The 26,695-nt window shown below is 39.8% G+C and overlaps 1 long non-coding RNA gene across 6 annotated transcripts in view; it reads right to left on the reverse strand.

Annotated features, from left to right (window-relative positions):
* Positions 1-26,695, reverse strand: part of LOC135362772 (uncharacterized) — a 62,002-nt gene that overhangs the window by 28,937 nt on the left and 6,370 nt on the right. For all 6 annotated transcript variants that reach the window (XR_010407957.1, XR_010407953.1, XR_010407954.1 and 3 more), the window contains exons 2-3: positions 23,870-23,940; positions 16,126-16,217 (exon numbers count right to left, since the gene is read on the reverse strand). This is a non-coding gene — a long non-coding RNA (uncharacterized LOC135362772). The remainder of the gene's footprint in view (positions 1-16,125; positions 16,218-23,869; positions 23,941-26,695) is intronic.

A 26,695-nucleotide genomic window follows, 5' to 3' on the forward strand; every position in this document is an offset into this window, starting at 1 on the left:
GACATAGAACAATTAATGCAATAAGGTCTTCAAAAATTTTGAGAAACTAAAAGAAAAAAATGGTCAATACTTAAAACATGAAATCTCAAAGACATTTGTGTTTTAATGTAAGATTAGCGAGTCCAACCTAACAGATATTTTCAAGTGAAAAATACAGTTTTTTTAAGGAGGTGAAAGACCTGCACTCTGAAAACTTTAAAACATTGATGAAAAAAACTGAAGATGACACAAACAAATGGAAAGATAGTCCATGCTCATGGATTGGGAGAAGCGATATTGTTAAAATGTCTATACTACCCAAAACAATCTACACATTCAAAGCAATCCTTATCAAAATACAACCAGCATTTTTCACAGAACTAGAACAAATAATCCTAAAATCTGTATGGAACCACAAAAGACCCAAATAGCCAAAACAATCTTGAAAAGGAAGAACAAACCTGGAGGTTTCACAATTCCAGATTTCAAGTTATATTACAAAACTGTAGTAATCAAAACAGTATGGTACTTGAATAAAAATAGACACATAGATCAATGGAACAGAATAGAAAGCTCAGAAACAAACCCACAATTATATAGTCAATTAATCTTCAACAAATGAAGCAAGAATATGCAGTGGGAAAAAGATAGTCTCCAACAAATAGCATTGGGAAAACTGGACAGCTACCTGCAAAAGAATGAAACTGGACCACTTTCTTATACAAGACACACACAAAAATAAACTGAAAATGGACCTGAAACCATAAAAATTCTAGAAGATAACACAAGAAGTAATTTCTCTTACATCAGCAATAGCAACATTTTTCTAGAGATGTCTCCTGAGGCAAGGGAAATAAAAGCGAAAATAAACTAGGGGGCTTCATTAAGATAAAAACTTCTGCACGGCAAAGGAAACAATTAACAAAACTAAAAGACAACCTACCGAATAGGAGAAGATATTTGCAAAGAACATATCCAATAAAGGGTTAGTATCCCAAATATATAAAGAACTTATAAAACCCAACACCCAAAAAACAAATAATCCAATTTAAAAATGGGCAGAAGACATGAACAGACATTTCTCCAAAGAAGACAAACAAAAGGCCAACAGACACATGAAAAGTTGCTCACATCACTCATCATCAGGGAAATGCAAATTAAAACTACAATAAGATATCACTTCACATTTGTCAGAATGGCTAAAATCAGAAACACAAGAAACAACTGTTGGATAGGATTTGGAGAAAGAGAAACCCTTATGCATTCTTGGTAGGAACACAAACAAGTGCAGCCATTGTGGAAAACAGTATGGGGGTTCCTCAAAATTTAGAAATAGAGCTACACTATGATTGAATAATCAGACTACTGGGTATTTACATGAAACATACAAAAACACTAATTCTAAAGGACACATACACTCTATGTTTATTGCAGCATTATTTACAATAGCCAAATTACAGAATCAGCCCAAATGTTCATCGATTGGTGAATGGATAAAGAAGAGGTGGTATGTGCGTGTGTGTGTGTGTGTGTATACACACAATGGAATATTATTCAACCATAAAAAGAATGAAATCTTGCCATTTGCAATGACAGGGATAGAGCCAGAGAGTATAATGCTAAGTGAAATAAGTCAGGGAAAGACAAATATCATATGATTTCACTCATATGTAAAATTTAAGAAACAAATAAACAAAAAAAGAGAGAGAGACAAACCAAGCAACAGACTCAACTATAGAGAACAAACTGATGATTACCAGAGGGGAGATGGGTGGGAGGGGGGATGGGTGAAATAGGTGATGGGGATTAAAGAGTGCACTTATCGTGATGAGCACTGAGTAATGTATAGAATTGTTGAATCACCTGTATTGTACACCTGAAAGTAATATAACACTGTCATATTAGATATAGATATTCCAGTTAGGTATTCCAGTTAACTATACTGGATTTAAAATAAAAAAATTTAATTAAAAAAATAAAAATAATGACCATAAACCTCAAAAAAGGGGGGGGTTAGATTATTGCAGATGTCCAAAATGACAAATGTGAGTTAATGAAATAATAACAGTGTACTAATAACATTAAGGGAATATTTTTACTGTTTTCCTTGGTTTCCCTTACTTTGTAATATAATTTTGCTAAATTCTGAGTGCCAAGATATTCATAAATGGAACACTTGCAGAAAAGTGTAATTGAGAGATTACATAAGGACACTTGGCTAAAAACTGGAGTAATACAGATTCGAAAAGAGAAAACTGTGGGGAAAGACCAAAAAAAAAAAAAGACATGATGTCCAAAGACCTGAAGTTTTTGACCTCTCAATTGCAAAATATTGTCTTGGGTAAATTGCCTGTTATCTCTATGGCTCAGTTTCCTCATCCATAAAATGAGATTGCTGTAATAGATAATAGTGTGACTGTTTTCCCAGGAGCCTGTCCTAGACACCATCCACTGTCCATATGGCAACTGTGACACAACCTTGTGTATCAGTGACCTTGGGAACTTCCTGGGTGAAATCTGAAACTGGCCTCCATACACAGAGAGCGAGGAGAAACCTAAGAAAGAGGCAGATCACTCCAGCTTGGTAGGTGACAGTTGTAATAAGCAAGGGAACTTACATTTGAAACTTGTCTTGGGTGGCTGCAAGATGAGTAGTAGATCTTCCTACCCACCCCTCAGAACCCTAAAAGCTTATAGAGAGACCTTAACCAGATTTATTCATGTATATCACCCAGATGGCCTCAACATCTTACTTTCTCAAGGGTATATCCTTGAAGAACTCCTAGTGTAGATTGTTGGTCTACTTTTTCAGGTGGGGTCCTAGCAGCAATGAGATCAAACTACACTTAGTTCTGAGTTACTTTTACCAGACCCTTTACAGCTGATTGGGATAGCCTTTGGCTTTTTGAGTTCCCTCTCTGTCTTGGGTCTTTCCCACAGTTTGTACCTCTTCCTAGGATGTCAGTTTCCTCCAGATCAGCAATGGATTACGCAACATCATAAACGTCTTCTCCCACAACTGGTCTCAGTATAGATATCACTATCTCATACCAGGTGCTTGGCATAGACTTCAGAGTACCTTAGCTTTCATTCAAGTGGCAAATACGACATGATCAGGCCCTTCAAAGATAAGAGCATGGATGGCCTGTCTCGTTCCCAATTCCCAACCTAAAAATTTGTCATATTTCCTCTATAGATTTCCAGGGGTCCATGTGCCCTGGGAGATCCCCTTCATTGGGCCAAGCCTCCCTGCAGGCTAGAAAAATCCACTCTATGAAGACAGTGAGTGCCTTAAAGCCTTCAAGACATTATGTGGGAGCTGCCAGACACTAGGATGTATGGTGATGTTGCTCATTTTCTCTGCCTCCTGTCCGTTCAGAGAAATACAGTCACTCCTTGTATCCCATAGCTGCACTAACCATGTCTGGATGCTTGCACTGGTCTTTTGCTGGAACGTGGTAGCTATATCAATAAGCTCCATGGGAGTATATTCTCTCATCATGGACATTTCCCATACTGGGGATTGCTCTGCTGGCTGGGATTGCTGTTATTATGTTTTTGCTTTCCTTTGTATTAGGGGTCAGGGCATTTTGGCATATCAGTCACCACAACTTCTTCCTCTTCACTTTCCTAGGCATTCACCTCTTACTATCCCAATCAGGCTTTGTCACAAGTGTTTGGACTTTAATCCATGGCAGCTTGCACCCTTCTAGAACTTTGCAAAGCAGCACGCTAAGGCCTCCAAATTATTATCCTGCTCTCCCACCTTGTCTGCCAGCTCTGAAGCTAGCAGAGTAGTGGACAACCACACATCCTTCTCTAATCTCAGTTTTTCTTCCATTTTTCAAACTCCAGCTTCAGCTTCTAGTTGGGCATCAGTGGCCAGCCAGACGACCCACAGTAGAGGTCAGCCGACTACAGCAACCATTCATTTCCCTTCTTTGCCAGAGTGTGCTATGTATATTTCTTCCAACAAGAGCATTAGACCTGCTGATGTTTTGGGGGTATCCCCATGCTCACATGGTGCTCCACAAGTGTCTGGCCTATGGGCCACTCCTCCACACACACAGGTTGAATGTCACTAGAACTTTCCACCTGAGATGCTCTTTCCCAAGACCCATTTCTTCAGTCTCCTGGATGGCTTACCAATTGTTGATCTGTACCCTCAGAAGCTTCCTGGTTGAAATTTGAACCTGGTCCCCATATAGGAGGGCAAGGAGAGACCCATGAAAGAGGCAGGCCAATCCAGATTGGTGGGTGACAGGTTAAGCAGAGAAACTTACTTATGAAGATTTTCTCCAGCAGCTGCAAGATAAGCAAATCTCCACACCCACCCACCAGAATCTTAAAAGTTTATATAGAAGCCTTAAGTGGGTTCAGTCACTTATACCATCCAGATGGTGTCAATAACATCGCTCTGTAAAGGCTGTGTCCTTGAAACAGCTCCTAGTGTGGGATGGTGGGCTTAACATACATTCCAAGGACAGAGGAGGAGGTGGGAGCCTCCTATTGCCCTGGTCTAGCTCTACAGTCAACCTGTGGTCACATCCTCTTGACCTCCCCTAACAAACTTCTAACTATATTTGGTTGTAAGAGGCACATGAACCTGATTCTGGTTAATTTATGAGGGACTGCATGGGATTTGTGAACCAGAGAGAGGTCAGAGGGTCTTCAATAGCCAAAGCTGGGATATGACAGCTAAGAAGCTACTACTGATGATAGGTACTACCAAAGAAAGGCGGCCTGCTATAAGAAAGAAGCCGATAAACAGAGAGACAGTTGAGAAATAGAGTCATGTTGTTTTGCTGCCTGAGTCATTCCAAGTTCAGCTGTGTCCTATGATACTAATTGCTTGGTTCAACTTTTCCTTGGAATCATTTGCCAGTACATTTCCCCTTTCTTACCTCATCTTTGAAATTGGTATCTATCCCTTGCTGCCAAGAAGATCCCTAATCTGATTAACTTTTCTAACTTCATAAATGTTTCTTTTAGAAATAAAATAAGACATTGACCATAACAGGACTTGGGAAACTTTAAAATACTACCCAATGTAAGAACGGTGTTACACTGGTTATTATCTACAACCAACCCCAAATGTTTGAAGTGCTGTCGCATAAAAGAAGAATTTCTTTTTATAAGTAGTTTCAAATGGTAGCACCAGGGGAAATGGTTTGGTAACATTTAAAGGGAGGACGTTCAGCTCAATACAAGAAAGGTTTTAAAAACTAGAGTTTCCTCTAGTTTTCTCGTGTTCAACCTTAATATTCTATGACACTAAATCTCCATGAGTTTATTCCAAAGGCTGCACCCATTCTAGTCTACAACCCTAATTCTTTAGCTCTATTTTTCTTTAGATAAAAAGCTGTCTTTGCAAGTTTTCCATCACCTTTGTTTAATACACACAAATATTAAATGTATTTTCATTTTCTCTCTATATAATATATGTATATAGTTCTTAAACCAGTGATTCTCAAAATATAGTGTGGTCAGTGATTGTTGTTTTCTTTCCAGCAACCTCTCCCCTTTCTTGTGGCAAGAATAAAATATTAAGATTTAAGGGAACCATCCATCCCCATTCTTTGTCCATGTTTTTCAGCCGAATCTGAATCTTGGGCTGGGATTGTTCAGGACTAGAGAATGTGGCCTTAATTAAGCCCACAATGTATTGAATTTCCTGCCCATAAAAACTGCTTAAAGGAACAAGCATATAACCTAAGCTGGGTCAATTTGTGTGAAATCAGAAAGTTGCTTTGGACCAGTTAAATGGGCCATCAGGAATTTTGCTGGGAATTCTAAGACTAAGTTTCTCTTCCCTCTATTGTAGGTATTTGGCTCTAGAATCTGCCGGCAATTTTCACATACATGACCTTGGGGGAAACTATCACAGCCTTGGAGCTAATACCTTAAAAACAGAGAGGAGGAATAAACCAAAACTGTCTCCTTGATAACCAGGTTGAGTCCATGGATTGAACCTAATATTAAACTTATCATAGAGTTCAAATTTTATATTTCTCTTCAGTGTTTAAGACAGTTTGAGCTCATTTGTCTTTAATTTGTAACTGAAAGCATCTTAAACAATGCAAGTGAGGGAAGTGATGGATGAAAGATAGCAGAATATGCCACTCCCCAAAAAGCCTCTTTGGCATATGGATTTTAGACCTAAAGGATTTTGAGAACCAGTAGATGTATGAAAAGCTCCAAAGACAGGGCACAAGTTTTCCTTTTGTAAAAGATATTTACACTTATAAAGGAAATCTCCATTTGTAAAGGTTTCTCCCTCTCCTGTACTAGGAAGAGGACTCCTAACAGCTCTTATCATTAGAGGAGGCAAGAAAAATCTGCATAATAAACCTTACTAACAACCCTTATTTACCATATTTTTCCTGATCACCTTCCCAGAACTTGCCTCCCTGGCCCAGGAGCCCAAAACCTTTTTTCTTTTGTTTAACCTAAGATGGTATATGAGCCCAAGTTCTAACCATCCATTTTGGGTACTCATCACTGGATGCTCCCATGTGTATGTATGATAGATATGTTAATAAACTTCTCTTAGTTTTTCTCTTGTTCATCTGTCTTTTACCAGTGTGTGGGTCAAGGACAAGCCAGCCCAAGATGTCACTCATGTTACTTTGGCATGAAGATTATTTTGAGTTCAAAAGCACTCAAAGTGGTGCCTGGGTGGCTTAGTAGGTTAAGAGTCTGACTTGGGCTCAAATCAAGATCTCAGGGTCCTGGGATTGGCCCAGCATTGGGCTCCCCGCTCAGTGGGGAGGCTGCTTCTCCCTCTGTCCATCTGCCATCTCATGTTCTCACATGCTCTCTGTCTTTCTCTCTCTCCCAGATACATAAATAAAAAAATAAAATTTTTTTAAAGAAAAGCACTCAAAACCCAGCAGATTCAGGAAAAGCTCTTTACCTCCTCTACAACTGCCTGAAAAGAATTTAAATAGAGGACCTGCTCCAAGAAGAGAGCTATCACTAAAGATAACTACATTATGATATACACTAGGTATGGTAGACAGGGAGGACCCTAGCAAGGCCTGTTTGACCAAATTTCTCTGTGTCCCATTGTTTCTCAGTGGCCCAGCAAACATTTGCTTACCAAACATTTACTATCTTTCATCTTCCTATGAATTGCATTTCTTCCCTTTGAAGTCCCAGACTGCTACCCCCTTCTCTTTAGTTTGGAGTGACATATCTAGCTCATTTTGCCTGTCTTTGGAATTTCCATGTCTGTGTGGATTTCCCATATGCACAAAATTAAATTTGATTTTCTCCTGTTTATTTCATGTCAATTTGATTCTTAGTTCAGCTAGGAGGAACTTAAAGGGGACAGAAATTCTTGCTCCCCAACTTCTGTCTAATTCAAGTGCAGCTGGAGAACCTAAGATGGTAGAGCAAAAAGATTTTTTATTTTTCCCTTACATGGACAACACTGCCCCCACTATCTTGGTACAAACTCCATACACCTGCACACTCTAACATTTTACTCAACTGACAACATTTACAAAATCGACCAAAGTAAAGTTTTAAGTTTTAAAATAAAATTTAAAAGTTTTGCATAAAATACTCATTCACATGTCCATAGACTATGAATTGCCTGGTAAATGTGACTGAGAAAACTAAAACATCTGGAGTTCTAAATGAAATTATATAATACTTAAGTGTTGTCAGGACCATATTCCTCCCCTCTCACTCTGAACTTACGTGTTCTCCTCTGAAGAAATTAAAAATTAGTCATGGGAAACCTCACTAAAATGGAGTCCATTGGTTGGGCAGGGGGAGCTCTCTAGCTCTCCCACTCCTAGTCAATTGCAGACCCGCCAGGAAGAGACACATTTGACCTTACATGTGAGTGAGGGACAGGCAGGGCTAGATAGGGAGAGAGAGAGATAGGGGGCTATGTGATCAGGTTCACAGAAATCCCCAAAACGTGGAGGTGTGGGGAAACCAGAGATAATGGAACAAACTGGACCACCCTGCCCTAGGCAGGTGGGGCGGTTTGTTAAGCAGGTTTGTCTTGCCTTCGCTGATGATTTTTTTTTTTTTTTTTTTTTTTTACTGTCTAGTAGACATTTTATTGACGTAAATTCACTCACAGGTAACTTCTGACACTTTCACTCTGGGCAAACAAGGAACCCAAGGATGCCCGTGGCTGCACTACAGACCGTCCTACCGCACACGGTGGAGCCATCCGCACGCACACGGGGGTGCGGCCCCGCGAACACCAGCGTGCTTTCTGCACAGATGTGGCTCCAGAAGTCTCGGGCTTCCCACTGCAAACAGGCATTCCTGTTTGTTTCCTCGACGGTCAGGCGCACAGGTCCAGGAGCCGCAGGCCAGGTTCCGGCTCTGGACAAAAGCTCCTCGGGCCCCAGGGTGTCTTTTTTATGATAATCACCGTTGACCGACAAAGAATAACCAGACCCTCAAAAGGAAGTAAGCCACTGAAGGTGTTATCACTAGTCCTCGCTCAATGGTGATATCAATAGAGATGTTAATAGGATTTAAGTTCCCTGGTGAGCTTTCTATAAAAGACCAACCCTAAAGGCCCTCAGTGGCAACCTGTCGGGACCCCTCTCACTCCTGAGAGCTTTTTCTGTATTTTCACGTAATAAACTTCTATCGCTTTACTCACTCTCCTTTGTCCGCGAGATTCATTCTTTGACTCCGTGAGACAAGAATCTCGTTCTCCCTCTTCACATGGACTTGACCTTGCACATGGATCCTACTCTACTCCTCCAGGAGCAGAAAAGGATGCTTTCTTTCCCCCAACCCCAAAACAGCTCAGCCAACGAGAAGGCACCACACTTCAATCTTCCACTTTACACCAATGGACTTTTAGTTTATAACAGCCTTCCCAATGTAACCCTTTCCTCCTCATAAAAGCACACCCGTCTACCTGTTCCCTGGACTTACCTACAGTCCTGCCACAGCTTATTTGTCCCAAGTTGCAGTTCTCATTTAGTCCTGAATAAACCCGCCTTTTGCTGATAAAACAACCAGCAGTTTTTATTGTTAAGGCTAACAAAACATATACACAGAATCTACACAGAATCTTTGCTCATCTGGAACTCCACACATAACACTGAATACTTCCTGGATCAGCATCTTTTGTTTTCTCTGCAAGAACTACATGTGGATGGGTATTGGGGTGAAAAGGGCGCTCTATTTTCCAATTCCCAGAGTTAGCCACATTCTAAGAGAATATGCTTGTGTGAGCCAACAAAAGTGGAACTTCTGTAAGAAATGTTTATAAGAACAATTACAACAGAACATACAGAAGCTACTGTAATCGATATGGATCTCATAGTTCACTGATACAGGTGAAGATCAAAATAAAACAAAAAAACTTTATTAATTCCATCACTTCATTTCTACCTGCACTTCTCATTCTCTCATGACAGAAAACATACCTTCCCCTGCTCTCTGCCTTCTGTTATTGTCTCCCTTCTGCCGAAGGGGAAGGAGGTTATAGATGCTGAATTTAATATGGAAATGTAAAAAATAAAATTCTGTTTCAAGATGTTTTCTCCCACTCCGTTTTTATCAGTGAAGTTCTAAGAATTAATTGAGAATTCTGAATTAATCTGATTGCTATATGTAATGGAACTTTATCTTAACCCAATCTTAAAGCCTCACTTTACTAAAATAATATTAATTTGTGGGCATGTTTGGAAAGACAGGAGTTAAGAAAGCAGAATGAGTGGCTAATGGTGAAATCTCCCAACATCAGTGATGAGAAGACAGGAAGCAGACTATTCTCCCTGTGCTAACAAAAGGAACCAGAAGAGGGGAGAGAGAAAGAAAGGAATGTTTTTCAAAGACAGCTTCTCATAACCAGAATCTGCATACAGTTTCCAGAAAACGGATCTGATAAAGCAAGAAGATAATGAGCTAAGACATTTCTTCCTCTCCTGCAAGTCTGTGCAACATCATCAAAATTAAACATAACCTGGCCTGACTACAAGTCAATTGGTAAAATAAATTATCAAAAATATAATTAAGCAAGCAGAGAGGCCTGGGCAAGCTTCTTGGGCTTTTTTTAATGTCAAAGCTGTAAAAATGGAGCTTCCTGGGGTCATCCCATCAAAATCACTAACAAAGCCTACATCTGGCTTGACTCTGACCAAAGATCTCTCCTCAGAATCAATTAGGACAATTACAAACTAGTCGTGCACAAGGGCACATCTGTGGTTAATTGAGTAAAACATACTTAATCAACCTTTCTGAGTAATAAGCTTGTAGGAAATCAAAATCCCTGGTGTCCATTGGCTCTAAGTTCTGCTACTTAAAATCTGGCTCTTTTATGGATATAAAGAGGAAAATGTTTGAAGGAGGAGAACGAATGGCTCAGGATGGCTTTTCTGGCATAAGAGGGTATTGGAGGAGTCCTCTTAACACCCCCTAAATGCTTTCCAGTATCTCAGAAGACTATTTTGTCTTTGCCCTAGTGAGAACACAAACATGTAAACACAAAAATAACCAATCCAAAGCAGCTGATCTGGAAGTTGCATTGGTCAGTAAGCTAAACGTGAACATTGACCCAAAATTCTAGCTCTTAAAAATTTTTGTAACGAAGTTAATTTATTATCACTCTGCTGCTGATGACATATTCTGAAATTTAAGTTTAAAAAAATACTCGCAGATTATTAACTTAGCTCAGCACTCCTGTTTTCAAGTCATTCCGAGAGGCAAGGCCAGAGAGTGCCTGCTTTGGCAAGATAGCAGAAATCGTAACTCATGCTGGAATCCCACATTCTCCAAATATAACATTTCAGAGTCAATCTCCACCATATCTCATTTTGTTGAAGATAGCTCTGCTATGGAAAGAATAGCCAGAAACCATTTCTACTGGGCATGGGAGGAGGAGCCTGAAGAGCTAAGTATGAGAGAATGGGGGTAACCGATCACAGTCCACAGGTAACACGTTTCTAACCTTAGCTATTTGAAGAGTGAGCCCCTTGTATCTATGGAGAGACTACCCTCTAATTGTCACCTAATGCACCGGGCAAATAAGCAAGAACTATTTTAAAGAATCCAAACAGCTCACATTCTCCTCCTGCTGGGTACACTTCTAACAAGTTGGCATTAACACACACCTTTCTCTGAATGGAAGAGAACAAAGAGAAAGAACAAACGAGATATAAAACAGAAAACAAAAATGCCCCAGGGCTGTTCTGAACTCTGGCGGCTCCGAGCTTCATCGGCTCAGTGGGAAGTTCCCAAGCAGGCGGGTCCCATGCCCTAGAAACCACCTCTGATGTGGATCTCCAATCAAACTAAACAAATAATTTTAAAGGGAGGATTAGAAAGAAAGGAAAAAAAAGTAGCGTGTTTTTGTGGGAAGACTATTCCGTTGCCACACCTTCTCTGGAATTGGTACTCGGGCACCACACAAGTGCGTGGAGTGTTCATTCCCAGCAAAACAAGGCTCTAATTATTTATGTTTTCATTGTGTCACATTACATGAGGCTACGCTGCAAAATAATCAACAAAAAGAAGCCTCAGGTGACACAGATGGTCGCGCCAATTGTTTAAAGAAAAAAAAAACCCTGATCACAAGCTTTGCATTAAAACTACTCTGACAAATGAAATCATCATAAGAAGAAAATAGAACTTTGATTGAATAATAATTCTCAGTAAATGTCAACCTCCCCCATATCCACATTCATCTTTGGCATTAAAGATGGCTTTGGAATAAAATGAGAAGGGCGTCGTTTCTTGTTTCACATGAAGAGAGATTAAGTCCTAAAGATCTTTAGAGCAGTCAGGGGAGTTCTGACAAGGTACGGATGGGCTCAGAGTTCAGCAAATGAACGTACAGTAAACACGCCACCATCTCCTTCACACATGCACCGTGTCTTCGTGTTAATAGCTCAGATAAGTGGACATAGAGGCCAACAAATTAACAGAGTAAGAGAAGGGGAGATGCCCACCTAAGTTGAAACGGAATTTCCCATTTTTTTTTCATGGCCTACACAGAGTTGTCAGTGTACAAAAAAATAGATACATAGAGCATTTAGACAACCTTTTCTGAAATGTTCATGGCTGTGGTCTCATGTTGAGAAGGTCATTTGTATAGATAGCCTTCATATTGAAGATGTCTCTCCAACTCTTTAGTTTCTTGACCTTTACATTCAACAATGACACAGACGACAGTGACAGTATCAGCAACACTGTCAAGTTTGATAGATAACCCAGGGGTCCTTATAAACCCTGGGTTCACATGGCCATAGCCCTGCATTTATGGCGGCAGGCACTCTGGGCAGGTCTTATCTCGGAGTTTGACACTGCTCTTTCGGCCTCAACATTGTTTCTCTGTTCTTCTTTCTTTCTCTCTCTTTTTTTAAAGATTTTATTTATTCACTTGACAGAGAGAGACAGCACAAGCAGGGGGAGCAGCAGAGGGACAGGCAGGTTCCCCGCCAAGCAGGGAGCCTGACGCGGGGCCCAACCCCAGAACCCCAGGATCATGACCCGAGCCGAAGGCAGACGCCCAACTGACTGAGCCACCCAGGCACCCTCTGTTCTTCTTTCTGTCGATCTGCTTCTAGAAAGCTAAGCCAAATCCTCTTCTGTGAGTCTTTTTAGATTTTGTTGCCTGCTGTTCTCAGTCTGCCCCCCTTTCTCATGCTATCCATAAGCTATTTTGGCATCTTGCTGTCTTCCCTCCCTTGCGCGTGACTTGCCTTGTGAAGCTCACTTCCAGCTGCACGCTTTCCATGTTGGTTGGCAGGCTAAGCTGTAGGATTTCATTTTTAGTGATTATTGTAGTACTTGATGTCCCTTCTGATGTAAATAGAGCTCCACTGTTCAGAAAAAAAATGGAGCACTCCACGGAAAGCCTTGTGCGTAAAGGTAGAAAGCTTAAAGGAAATTAATGAATTTGTCCCACTCTGGATGACTTCCCCAAGTTCACCCAGAGTGAAAGTTGGCCTCCGTGACCTGCTGTACCACCTCATTTTTCACTGTGTCCAAGGGGGGCCTTGGGAAAGGGGATACTGTTTAATGACTGCCCCGTGAATTCTCAACCTATGTTAGCTCCCCCAAGCAAAGGTTAGATCTCTTTTCTCACTTAGTGCTATTAACGATAATTTCTCAGAAGGCTTACAAGTCAGCAGGCTATACCGACAACTTTCATGTCTTCATCTCCAAGGATTGTCCTTGGCATTGAGAACGGCCGTCAGGGTACAAGGCGGTAATGTTATTTCAGTCTTCCAAATGAAGACACCCTCCTATGTGTCTCTGCTGTGTGTGGCTGGCTCTGAATTTCCGGTGAGTTATAGTGTATGCAGAACGGTTCTGAGCATTGTAAAGCCGTCCATAATTTTTTGAGCTGGAAGGGCTTCCCCAGAGGCCAAATTTTTATTCTAATAACATAACCCTCATTTCTCATCTCCCTAAGCAGGCCTTCAGGAAAAGATGATCCTGAAGCCAAATCTACAAGCTATTTATACTTCTAGACCATTAATAATGGGCAATGGCTCTAACACAGCCCTCAGTTGTCACCCACAAGGCCATCACCTCATGTACTAGCTTTGGATCATAATTAATTCTATTCATATCCATATCTATTTAGAAGTGCCACAGTGTTGGCGTGCAAATAATTGAAAACACATCCATACAAAGTTCTGAGACATGTATCCAACTATTCAAATTATTTCTTGTATTTCTCTCCTAGCAAGAGAATATTATTCTTACTGCAGGCAAAAACTACCCAGGCCTCTGCCACAATTATTTCGCCCTGCACAGTAACTGATTGAAAGCAGCTCTTTCAGGGATTGTGCCAGTACTGGAGAGAGATGACAAGTCCTGCCAATTGCTGCAGTCAGCATTTTGACTCTCTTCTTTACAGATGGTGATGGCAGGAGTGCTGTATCCCGAGACACATTACCAGTGCTTTATGGGAAGAATCCTTGGAGACGTCTAAGGAGCCCCTTCTTGTTTAGAAATCCTTGGCAAGGATGTGGCAAAGCCCAATGGCTTTACTATGTTCATCCACCTTTCCTGTCAGCTTCTAGTAAAGTTTAAAATGATCCTCAGCAGCTTCGTGAGTTTTCCATGTAATAGAGAGCCTTGTGCATAATGGTAGAAGGCTTTAAGGAGCTTGATCAATTATTACTACTAAGCATTCCTTCTCCAAAGGCCCTCCCGGTGAAGGGGTAAAACACATACCATTTCTGTTCACTTGACCCCATAAGATACTGCAGGGTACCAACTCATGAGGAGCCCGGTAGAGGTGTATGAACATAGAGAAAAGCCAGAAATGGATTTTCACATGTAGTAGGTGTTTTAACCCTTAAGGATCTGTCAGAGCTGATCTTCCCATGAAGAACTGAGCTCTCTGAAAGGAAGGGAACTTGGGCAAGAAGAGTTTCAAGCTTAAGATTTTGGAGTTTGGATACGAGCTTTGTCATGAATACATTTTACCATCTTAGCTTCTAATTTCCCATATTTTATTAGGATATGTTGTGTGACTACCTCAGGAAATCTGTCACTGCCACTCCTCTAGATGTCAAGTGTGGCTTACAATTTAGAATTTGCCTACTTCTGAGTTCAAAAGAGCCATGTTGTTGAACAGATAAAACATTAATGTTTTATCATATCCCACAGATGTACAGAGCCATACATCATAGCCAAGAAGAACATAGCTCATCAAGGGACAGAACAAGAAGGAAATTCATTAACAAGGGTTTTTGTTTTTTGTTTTTTGTTTTTTAACACAGAAGAACAACAGCATTTCTTGAATACTTATGCTAGGCACAGGTCTAAGTGTTTTACGTGTATTCACAACTTAATACTCATAACAAAATTTATGAGGTACTTGCTATTATTTTCTACATTTTATAGGTGAGAAAACAAGTGTGGCATGAATCAGTAATTTGATCGATGTCAAATTATCAATAAGTGCAAAAATGAGTTTAAGGCCAAGCAGTCTGGCTTTAGAGCATGCAACTTTAACCATTACTCCATACTGTCTATGGTCAACACTAATTATGGCTTTGTTTTTGCCAGGGATACAATACTGCTTCATTAAGATCGCCAATCATCATAAGTGTGTCACTTATGTATTGTGACAACATTGCATAATAAACCACCCAAAATTTCAGTGGCCTATAATAATGAGCCTGTATTTGTCATGCATCTCTGGGATTCAGCTGATGGAGGATAGGCTTGACAGGGCTTGGCTGGGCTCATTCATTCTTCTGCTGAGTAGTTCTAATTCCTTTGCCTCTCCACCAGTCTCTGCTTGCATCTTGTGTACCCACATTCCATTGGCCTAAGGCAAGTCACAGGGCAGAGTTTAAGAGTCAGTGTGAGGGTCATATCAAAGGTATATGTTAATAGGTATGGACACAGGGAGAGGTAAAGAACTGGGTTATTATGTCGGTCTACTATTATTCGTAACAAGGAATGTGAATTGGTTTGGGAGCAAGATTCTATTCAATTTCCATTCATTCATCCATTCAGTAAACTCCCTTAAGTTTCATATATAAGCACCATCCTTATGTCTTAGGCATGCCAAGGTATAATTCAGAATTGCTCCTTCAAAAAGGCTTGTCATCTTACAGCCAAGTCAATAATTACAACACACCATAGTATTGCCATGAATATTATGAAAGCAAGGGCCAAAGCCCCAAAGAAGGGTTGTGTTTAAAGAGAGGAAAGGAAAGAGGGGAGGAGTGACTCTCCTCTGATAATGTTTGGGCTGAACCTTGAAGCACAGGCAGTTTGTAAGAGACCAAGAATAAACATCCATTACATGCAGCACGATGTCAAGAGATGAAGATACGGAAGTCCGATCATGAAGAGCTTTACATGTCACCCTAAACAGCTCAAACTTTATCCTGAAGGCAATAGGATGCTATGAAAGATATTTAAAAGATTATTAAACCTTGCATGAAAAGTAAAAAGATGCCTGACAATTTTTGATGGATACTTCAGAAATTAATATACAAATAAGTAAGTGGTATCATACAGAGGAAACCTTCTATAATGTTTCTTCATTTTGAAGTCCCCAAAGATGCTGTCTTACTGATGTTCTGAATACTTAAAACAAGACAAAACCAAAAACCCGCCAAAAACCAAAAAACCAAGGACACTAAAATGTGTACTCAACAACTATTATAAAAACATACTTACGCAGTCAAATTGAAAAAAAAAAAAACAAACAAAAACAGAACCACAGACGTTTTTGGTTATTTAATGATGGAGCTTCACTGGTGAGTTTTGACCTGCAATAAAAGCATATGAGTTTTCTCTAAGTTATTTAGGTCAATATATTCATGAAAACATGTTTTTTATTCACTGGAAATTTTAACTTCAAGTAATGCATCTTTCTAATTATACAGTAAAGGGCAACAGATACCTCCAGGTAATCTTTGAAATAGGAGAAGAAACAATTTGTTTGTTCTGTGATTCTCATTCTCTTTCTTATGCTCTTTATTACCATGAGCAAAATATTTGAATGAAACAGGATTTTTGTTAATATTGAGAAACCCTCCTGACTCCTAAATAATACTTTGATTATATTACATTTATTTCCCTGGCAGTGAATGAAGATAAGGAAAATAAAGTAAGCAATCTCCAAATTGCTCGTTGGCTATGGATGACTTCAACTATGTTGTTCTGAGATAAGCAATTAAAGTAAGGTATTGCATGCACCCATGACTTCCATATAGGATAGTCAGAAAATAATTTACGGTCCTATAGAAATATTGCTATGTATGCGTGTCTTTTTCTGTTTCTTTTTCTTATTCTTTTTTTAAAGATTTATTTATTTATTAGAGAGAGAGAGAGAGAGAGCACGAGAGGGAAGGGCAGGGGGAGAGGGAGAGAGAATCTGAAGCAGACTCAGCACTGAGAGTGGAGCCTGATCCGGGGCTCAACGTTATGACCCTGAGATCACAACCTGAGCCCAAACCAAGAGTTGGACGCTTAACTGACTGTACCACTCAGGTGCCCCGTTCTTTCTTCTCCTTCTCCTTCTTCTTTCTCCTTCTTCTTCTTCTTCTTCTTCTTCTTCTTCTTCTTTTTTAAATATATGATTTAGGGATTGAAGAAAGGAAGATTACCATATTTATCAGAATGCTTTTGTTTACAAATGGTAGAAAACACAACTCACACAGGCTTAATTTGTGAAGGTAACTACTGTTTTTGTGGCTGAAAGGTCTTTCAAGTAGTGCTTGAACCACAGTTTAAAAGGTATTACTAGGACTTGTTTTATCCATTTTGTATGTCTCAATTCCTCTTTCTGAGTGTGTCTTTCATTCATTAGAGGCTTCTCCTCTCATAGTCCAAGATGGAGGCAGTGGATCCTAAGCAATCATACTATCCAACCATCATTCCTATCCAGCAAAGACAGCATTTCTGCTACAACCTCCAAATAAATGTCCAGAGACTCATTCTGATCAGAGCAATTAAATCACAGATCCATCTCTGAATAAATCACTATGGCCAGGGAGCCCACGTGCCTCATCTGTACCGAACAATAGAGTCAGCTTTTTTTTTAAATTAATTTATTTATTTGAGATTGAGAGAGAGTGCACAAGAGTGGGGAGACTGGCAGAGAATCTCAAGCAGACTTAGCACTGAGCTCAGAGCCCATGAGGGCTCCATCTCACAACCTGGGGATAAGGACCTGAACTGAAACCAAGAGCAAGAGTTGGACGCTCAAGCAAGTGAGTCACCCAGGCCCCCTAGAGTCAGTTTCTTGAACACATGGTCTTCATGGGAGCAGGAGAAAACATTCATTAAAATCAAAAAGAAAGGAAATAAATTTAAGAGTCAAGTAAATGACCTTACACTCTGGCTTTAACATCAAATACGCATGCTAAATATATCATTACTATTTGTAGTCATGTATTTGGGCAACATGAATAGGGCACACAAAGAAAATAATTTCAATGAAAAAATAAAAAAAATCACTTGTAAAAGGGATTAATGGGAATAGTGAGAGAACTTCACTGAACTAGATTGAGGTAATTGATAATTTACCTTCACCTATAACAGAACTCCATAACCATTTCCATGTGCCTGTAGGAGATCCCAAATTACCACTGCTAATCCATGCCTGGGGCAAGCTCAGTTCGACTTCCCTTTTTCTCTTCTAAGTAGCCACAAACCTGCTGTCCAGTGTTGCTTATTATCTTCTGTCATCCTCCTTCTCTACACCACTAAAATGATGAATAATAAAAAGCCAGGAGGAACACCACCTAGTCACTGACAGAGAACAAATAGCTCACCCAACTTAAGGGGTTTGAGCTTGCATCTAGTTAGGAGATTTGGTCCTTTAAAAACTAGAAAGCAGAGACACCTGGCTGGCTCAGTCGGTTAAGTGTCTGCCTCGGCTCAGGTCATGATCCCAGGGTCTTGGGATCGAGTCCTGCATCAGGCTCCCTGCTCAGTGGGGAGCCTGCCGCTCCCCCTGCTTGTGTGCTCGCTCTCTCCCTCCCCCTCTCCCTCCGACAAATAAATAAATAAAATCTTTAAGGAAAAACAAACAAACAAACCAGAAAGCAACTATCGCATGAAAACTGAAACATATTTCTCTACCTGTTTGTTGCTTGCTCCATATTTTACTTTGTTTCAAACTGCTTCTGCTGAGACATTTACACCTTAAATTTTTCCTAAGGAGCTACTAATTATCTTTAGGTAGTGACTAAACTATAAGTCTGAATCTCTATCTTCGGGGCTATTTAAACCCATTATATCTTTATTTGTTTCCATTTGCCAGGCAGCATTTATCCTATTTCAAGTGGCACAGAAACCTTACTGGTTCCTGCAAAAGTAAGTGCTTTTGCATGTAATCTAAAAACAAGGTAAAGGGACTTGACAGGTCTCCTCTTTATCCCCTCCCAGGATGGATTGCCTTTTTCCAGGTACTACTAGCCCCGAGGGGTGGGAAAATTTCAAGATGCCCAACTTCATAGCACCTAGACTTCACTGAACCAAACCATCAAGCTGTTCTGTGCATTAAATAAATTGTGCGTGGGCAATGAATATTTCTCTAGTCAAGGTTGGTGTTACAAGGATTTAAGATGCAGAAGCTCAGCCTTAGAAAAGAATTGATGGAATGTGCATTTAAATGCAAGTTTTACACAATCTCACAAGCGCTTAATAAAGTTTTCTAATGAAAACTTGACTTCTATGCTAATCAACGAAGGAAAGATGTATTTGCTTTAGATTCATACTTCTATATAATATAACCTGATTTACTTTCAAAAGCTCCTCTTTTTTTTTTATTTTGCCAGCTTATACATAATAAAGGAAAAAATGTTGTTACTGTTAACTTTTTGAACTAGTAAGATACTCCGTTGATTAATCACAACATAAAACTCCTTATCCATAAGTATTTGTTATAAATGTAGTTGACTTCAGAAGAGCTGTTGATATTAAAGAATGCCTAATTAATTGTGTAGATTAGATGAATACTCGAGACAAAGAAAAAGGCAAATGGAAAAGGAGGTTCCGTGTACATTTTCATAATTCATTTTCAAATTCTTGAATTTGGCCCCTCTGTCCTTCCTACTCAAATTGCCCCCAATATTGCTAACTCAGAATAGAAGTCGCTGCTTGCCGACTGGTCTTTCCAACTCCACCTATTGATGATGCAGGGGTGGTGCCCACAGTTCTCCCCTTCAGGAGCAATGCACTTATTCCCCAATTTCTGAGAGTCTAGATGGCTGGCAATTTTCAGCTGAGTCTCTCTCCAAAATTTCCTGAAGCCAGTGGTTCTCAAACTTTAATTTGTATTAGAATCATAGAGAGAGTTTAATATACGGAAGGCTGTGCCTCCAGATTTCTGATTTAGTAGGTCTGCAGTGGGGGCTGATATTCTTTTACTAAGCACCAAGGTGATGCTCATGCTGATGTTCTGGGGAACTACACTTTGAGAACCACTGTCCAGAGCTGAAAAGAGCTGCCTCACCCAAAGCCACACTTTCCTCCATGGAAGGAGCCCAGATGCCAGATTGGGAGTATAAAAGCCAGGCCTCCTTGCAAATGCAAATTGCATTGCATTTCAATATTCCCCTCTGTCCAATTCTATGTCCATTCTCCCCCTTTGGTGTTGATCCTACATGTACTGTGAGGCCCAAGTTGATGTACTTAAAATACCTATCCAACATTTTGTGGCTCTCCAATGTCTCTAACTTATGTCTATCTTTTGTATTCTCCCAACTTCTGGATTGATAACTACCTAGCCTCTACTGGCTGTTGAATGTCACTGGGGAAAGCACAGACAAATTCATAATGTCCCGTTCCAAATGAGCCCTCTGCCTGCATTATAGTACTAGGATATGTGTGGGTAGCTTTCTCTCCCACTTTCCACATGAACAATTTTGTCTAATTTCTCCCTACCTCCTACTTCACTATTTTCTAATGCTCTCAGAAGATGGCCTTTTCATCACCTTACCAACTGCACAAACCAGATGCAACGTCATCCTCCACATCCCTCTCCCTTAATCCCCAAATCTAGTCCAATATCAAGTTCTGATGAATCTGTCTAGAATATATCTCTCCTCCCATTTCTCCACATCTCTACTTCTCCATTCTCTATTCATGCCCTAGTGCAGGCAAATACTATTTCTCACTCTGCTAACATTAAAGCCTTCCTGACTAGAACCAGGATTTTGTCACCTTCCACCTGCCCTCTCCCTTGGCAGTGTTTCTAAAACAAAACCTTTCATCTCTCCCTTTTAATGAACTCTCTCTATAGTCTTCTACCATAAACATCCTCATGACCCATCCCCACTCCACACATATACATATTGCTCTTAGGATAAAGTTCAAAATCCTCAAGTTGGGTTACAAGGCTGTTTATGTATATATTCGGCTTATAGCTCCTGCCTCATTTTGTATCCTATGTACAGTACAATGTGCTCCGATTTATGCTAAACAATGTGAAGTTTCTGAGCCCTTGCATAAGCCACTCATCCAGAAAAGTGTGTCTGAGTTCCCAAGGCTGTGAAAACAAGCAAACAAAAAAAATTTATGGCAACAAATTTTAAAGCTTTCCAACCCTTGAGAATATATCCTCAGACCCTGAGAGGCTGGTCATGAATCCTAGGTTGAGAAACACTGTCATAGATGCAGTACTCTGATATAAAAGCAAAACAATATATATAGAATTTTAGGGATAGAATGGACATTAAATAAAAGCAAATCCAACTCTCGTAGTTTCCAAATAAAGAAAATGATGCTCAGAGAAGTTAAACCATGTACAATGGAAATTAAAGGGGAAGAACTAGGCTCGGAGGTGGGTGGGAAAAATTGAAGGAAATCTATAAATTAAATACCAAAAAACTAAAAAAAAAAAAAGTTGTGGGGACTGCATCATCAATTTTTTGAAATCTGATAGAGATAAATTCAATGTATATATGAGGTACAAGGAACAGACTGGGAGGACAGAATCCCACATGGTCTCCAAGATTGACTGTCCCTTTCAGAAGGCATTGTTGCCAATACGTTCTTGTTAAAGGCCATGGAGACTTAGAATGAGAGGATAACTGACATCTGCATCTCTTTGAGCATGCTGGGTGTGGCTGTAATAGTTCATGTCTCAGGAAGAAGTGTATGTTATATTATTAACCAGTATACACACGTGAAGCAAACATGCCCATGCATACAACTAAATAATAAAAATTTCCACAAAGCAATGTTCTGATGTTTTCTATCTTATTTTGTTCTATTCTAAATCATTAAGAGAAAGGTTAATTGTGACCTGCTTTATTGTTTTCACAGTCCATTAATGGGTTGTAACCTACAGTTTGAAAAATAATGTATACTTAATTTCTCATTATTTAGTCTGGATTTGAGGTCGTCTTTGTGTTCTTTTACTCATAACAGCAATAATACTTTATAATACCCCTAGTGTATGTTCCCTTCTTGGTAAATTGCATTTGGTCCCACAACAATCCTTATTAAGATTAAGCCATGCAGTAGGAAGAAGAAGATATAATGTGTCTTAGCTTTGGCTACCATAATAAAATACCACAGACTGGGTGGCTTAAATAACAAAAATTTATTTCTTTTATGATTCTAGAGGCTGGAAGAGATCAGGGTGGCAGCATGATCAGGTTCTGGTGAGTGATTTCTTCCTGGCATTCAGCCAGCACCTTCTTGCTGTGTCTTCCCATGGTGGAGAGAGAGAGAAAGGAAGCTCTCTGAGGCCTCTTTTTATGAGGACCCTAATCCCATCCTGAGGCCTCTTTCATGACTTCATCTAAACCTAATTACTTTTCAAAGGTATCATCTCCAAATACCATCCACATTGGAATAGGGCTTCCACAGATGAATTTTGGGTGGATACAATTCAGTCCATAGCATAATGTGAAGCAATACTCTTCCAAAAAGAGTTCTGGTCTTGGTGGAAAGGAAGACATGGGGAAAGTGAAAGGTATTCCTTTGATACAAAAATCCCATCTGCCTTGGGATCACAATTCCAGGATAGATAGTTAGAAATATCTATATTAAAGGCAAGGGTTTAGTCCTCATTTTTGTATTATAACCTACAAAATTTCAAAACTCTTTGAAGCCTGAGAACACAGGGTAGTATGGTGGCATAACTTAGCTAGGAAGTGATTAGCTCATGAAATGGTGATATCTTCATTCTCCACAGCCTGGGAAAAGTGTGAAGGAAATCTAGAGGTGTTTGTGTGATATCTCAGTGGTTGTGTCGTTGATAGCCCAAAGTCAGAGACTTTCATATCATACTATCAGAAATCTTTGCTAGGATTTCTGTTAGGATTTACTGAGGTGTTTGTCTTGGATAACGGAAGGAGATGGCCGGGGCGTCTGGGTGGCTCAGTCGGTTAAGCGTCTGCCTGTGGCTCAGGTCACGATTCCAGGGTCCTGGGATCCAGCCCCGCATGGAGCCCTGCATCAAGGACTGCATCGGGCTCCCTGATCAGCAGGCCTGCTCTTCCCTCTCCCTCTGCCCCTCCTCTGTACTTGTGCTTGCTTGTGCACTCTCTTTCTGTCTCAAATAAATAAATAAAATCTTAAAAAAAAAGGAGATGGCCAGCATTCCACGAATTTTCTTGTGCAGAGAAAGATGACATTAAGACACTTCACAGAAGATACAATAAGGACAGAAACCAAATCTGGAAACCAGGCAAGATGACCTACATCTCAACTGGAGCGACCCGGAAGCCAACAGATAAGGATAACATAACATTATGTCTGTTGTCAATGTGCCTAAATGTCATCCAGAGAAAAGAGTAAAATAGGGGAGATGGAGACAAAGCCTGCAAATCTGGATAGGTACCACAAAGATATTGAAAAAGGCAGAAAGAAATTGTTAAACTGAAGTAGACTGTTATATATTTAATTGCTAAGTTTGTGACTTAAAAATGTGACACTATTATACTTCACTTTTCTCTCTATGCTCACTCTCCATTTAAGTATTCTGACTTGTCATTATAACTTAAGAAAATTGTAAGGTGATTTCTAAAAATATAACATAGGTTATCATAAGAAGCTTGGGTCAAAAACAATGTGATTTTATGCTAATATTTTTGGAACCAAGTAGTTAACTCCTCATTTCCCTTTACTCCAAAGATGATAATAGATTGATCTATGTCACATGTGAATATTACAGGTGTCACACAAATTTTCACACAATTCTCATTTATAAAACTGGTGTTCTTTGTACTGTTCTCTATAAAAAAATTACTCTATTTTCAAAAGTCCTTCAAAACATGTTAAAAGATAACTGTATAAGAAAGGTTAAATCCAAGGTAAATAGTGAGCCATTTCTGGATAAATCTGTAGCTTAGAACACAACAAACTCCATTTGGTCATGGAGCACCATAATACTTCAGCCATCTGTGCAACCCTTAGCTATTTCTAAGTCATCATTGACTTATACCTACTATGTACTTACCACTGTGATAAGTAGGCACTGAGGACACAAATTGACCAGGACAGAATTCCTTCCCTATCAAAGCTGATTGCCTAAATCGAAAAAAGAGAAAAATTAAACAGTTACAAACATGAATATTGCAATCTCTGGCATGTTTCATGTGCTAGGGGAGTGGGAAGCAGGATCTTGGTTGTGCAAGATTGGCTGTGTAGGGAACATTATAAGGGACAACTTCACAAAGAGGTGATAAGTGTACTAAATTTTATGTTATGGAGGGGAATTTTGCATTAAGGTTTTTGTTTAGTTTTTGGGGTTTGTGTGTGTGTGTGTGTTTAATGTTCCTTTTTCACAGTGAAGGGACTTGATGGAATCAAGTGAAAATATTAGAATGAAGTAAACTGGTGCCCCCCCCAAATATGGAGATTTAATTTTGTGGGTTGAATGCCATGACAAATAAGCCATGTAAAGATAACTTTTAAAATCCATGCGGTAGTTATTTATTTTGAGGAGACTGCAATATACACCTATAAATATGAACAAATACCAATGGCCCTAGTATTATCAGAATGACTACTTGTAGCTTGGAATAAAATATCAAGCAGTGACACCATGTACCAATTCAAATATTTTTGTACTTTAAAATATTAAGCAGATGAAGATAGGTACCTAGAAAACTTTTTGATGATTCAAAAATGGTTCAAGTAATATTGATGAAATGTGATTATAAATGTGTCATACCTTGACCCAGGTTCAGCCAATCAAATTCACTTTTCAAGAATGTGAAGTTGGAACAGATTCTATTTGGCTTCAGTGCTGGCCTCTGCAAATCATGTAAAATTAGGACTGGGACAATCATATTTGCCTAGCAGCTTTGTTGGGCAATTACAGAAGGGTAAAGCCCAGAAGAAAGCAAAAGGAAAGGGCCACATAGATCTGAAGAGAGGAAGGGAGAGGTGAGGATTTCTGGGTTGCCTTGACTGCCTTGGTTTCAGTACTTAAGTTTCAGTCCCTTACAGGGTCTGGCCGCACTCCTCGTTCTTGGATTTCCTGAGACAGGTCAAGATTGCTCCTGGTTCTACCAGGTAATTATGATTGGATTTTGTTACATCCAAGCAAATAATACACTTGTGTCTTTAAAAATATGTATAGAAGGTATCCCAAGAAAAGGCAACAAATTGTTCAAAGCACAATATATGCAACCTCCCTATCATTTTTTGTTATTGACTCTGCTGAATGAAAAGCAATAGAATATAAATAAATTCAAATGCTGCCTTTATAATCCCCTGGGGTATACAGTAGAACTAAAATCATATGTAATCTTAGTTGAATGAAATGGCTCCATAATTTTATCCATAATATTCAGTTTAGAGAAAAATTATTCATTTTATCATTTCCATGTTTATTCTTTTGTTAAGTAGATTAAACTAAAATGCTCTGGTGATCCTGGAATTTCATTTAGGATTATGATTCTTTTCATCTGGAAAGAAGGTTGAAAGAAGAGTAGTTGATTAGTCACTTATTTCCAGAAACTTGAATATATTGAGTGTCTAACTGAATTTTCAATTATCTAGATGTTGGATATATGTAAACCTTAAAAATAGAATAAGCAGGGGTGCCTGGGTGGCTCAGTCGTTAAGCGTCTGCCTTTGGCTCAGGTCATGATCCCAGGGTCCTGGGATCGAGCCCCGCATAGGGCTCCCTGCTCGGTGGGAAGCCTGCCTCTCTCTCTCCCACTCCCCCTGCTTGTGTTACCTCTCTCGTGGTGTCTCTCTCTGTCAAATAAATAAATAAAACCTTTAAAAAAAATAGAATAAGCAACTGCCACTTGATAAGTCATAAATTAGGGCAGCATTGGGGCATGGAAAAAACTTTGCAGAGACAGATGTGGTCTTAATGACATCAGCTAATTTTCCTATTGAGTGGCTACCCTCCCGATCCTGTTCTAGTATTCAAGAACTCTGTAGACGCTCTCCTTGCCACTGGCCCCCCTCTAAATTCCTTTTCTTATTAACTCTTTGGAAATTTATTCACACAAAAGGGATTGATAGTTGCTCAGTGTAAGCCCTCCCAGGAGAACTGTCACTTTAAGCCTTTAATTAAACAGAACAATCTTTTAGTGCAGGATTTTTCCAAACAGTAGTCAATAGAAAAGGGAATATTCGAGGAACACGGAAGTTTCCTTGCTGCATCTTCCCATGCCACAGAGGTGACTGTCCACTCCGTTTCTCTCCTTAACAAATCAGGCCTTGGTTGGCAGGAAACGTGTGAAACAGAAGTACTTCTTACACTAATTCTGTCTTCGCACTGTAACCATTATCTTTGCCATTCTCATTCATGAATCTTTTTTTTTTTCCCTTGAAAGTTTATACATTCTCCCCAGAGGAGAAGAAGAAAAAAAAGTTGAATTGAACTCAGTGAAGGATTAAACAGATGATATCAAGGAGCTATGGTACCAGCGACAATTTTTGTGCACACGTATAAAATAAAATTCTACAAACAATAACGGTGACATACATAAAAGGTAGGAGGCAACTTATTCAAACCCATTTTCTGCGTGTTGGTCCCTTGCAAAGTTCCATGAACCCTTGCAGTAAGGGTGCTGGGGGAGTGCTGAGGGGTAACAGGCCGCCCGTCTACCAGACTGGATGAGCTGTAGCAGCGGACGGCCCGCGACTGCGTCAGGCAAGAGCTAGAACTGCCCAGACCGAGGCAGCTGAAGGGGCAGGCCAGGCCTCAGCCCAGCCCGCCACAGAGCTGCAAACACAAGGGCTGGACCCGTGATCACGACAGTCTAGAAAACCCCACCACTGAAGTGCTGAGGTCTCTCTTCCAAGTCCGATCTCTGTT

This window comes from Mirounga angustirostris, unplaced genomic scaffold, assembly GCF_029215605.1.
Source record: "Mirounga angustirostris isolate CCGP_5_RB_7025 unplaced genomic scaffold, mMirAng1.0.hap1 SCAF_1, whole genome shotgun sequence".
NCBI lineage: Eukaryota > Metazoa > Chordata > Mammalia > Carnivora > Phocidae > Mirounga > Mirounga angustirostris.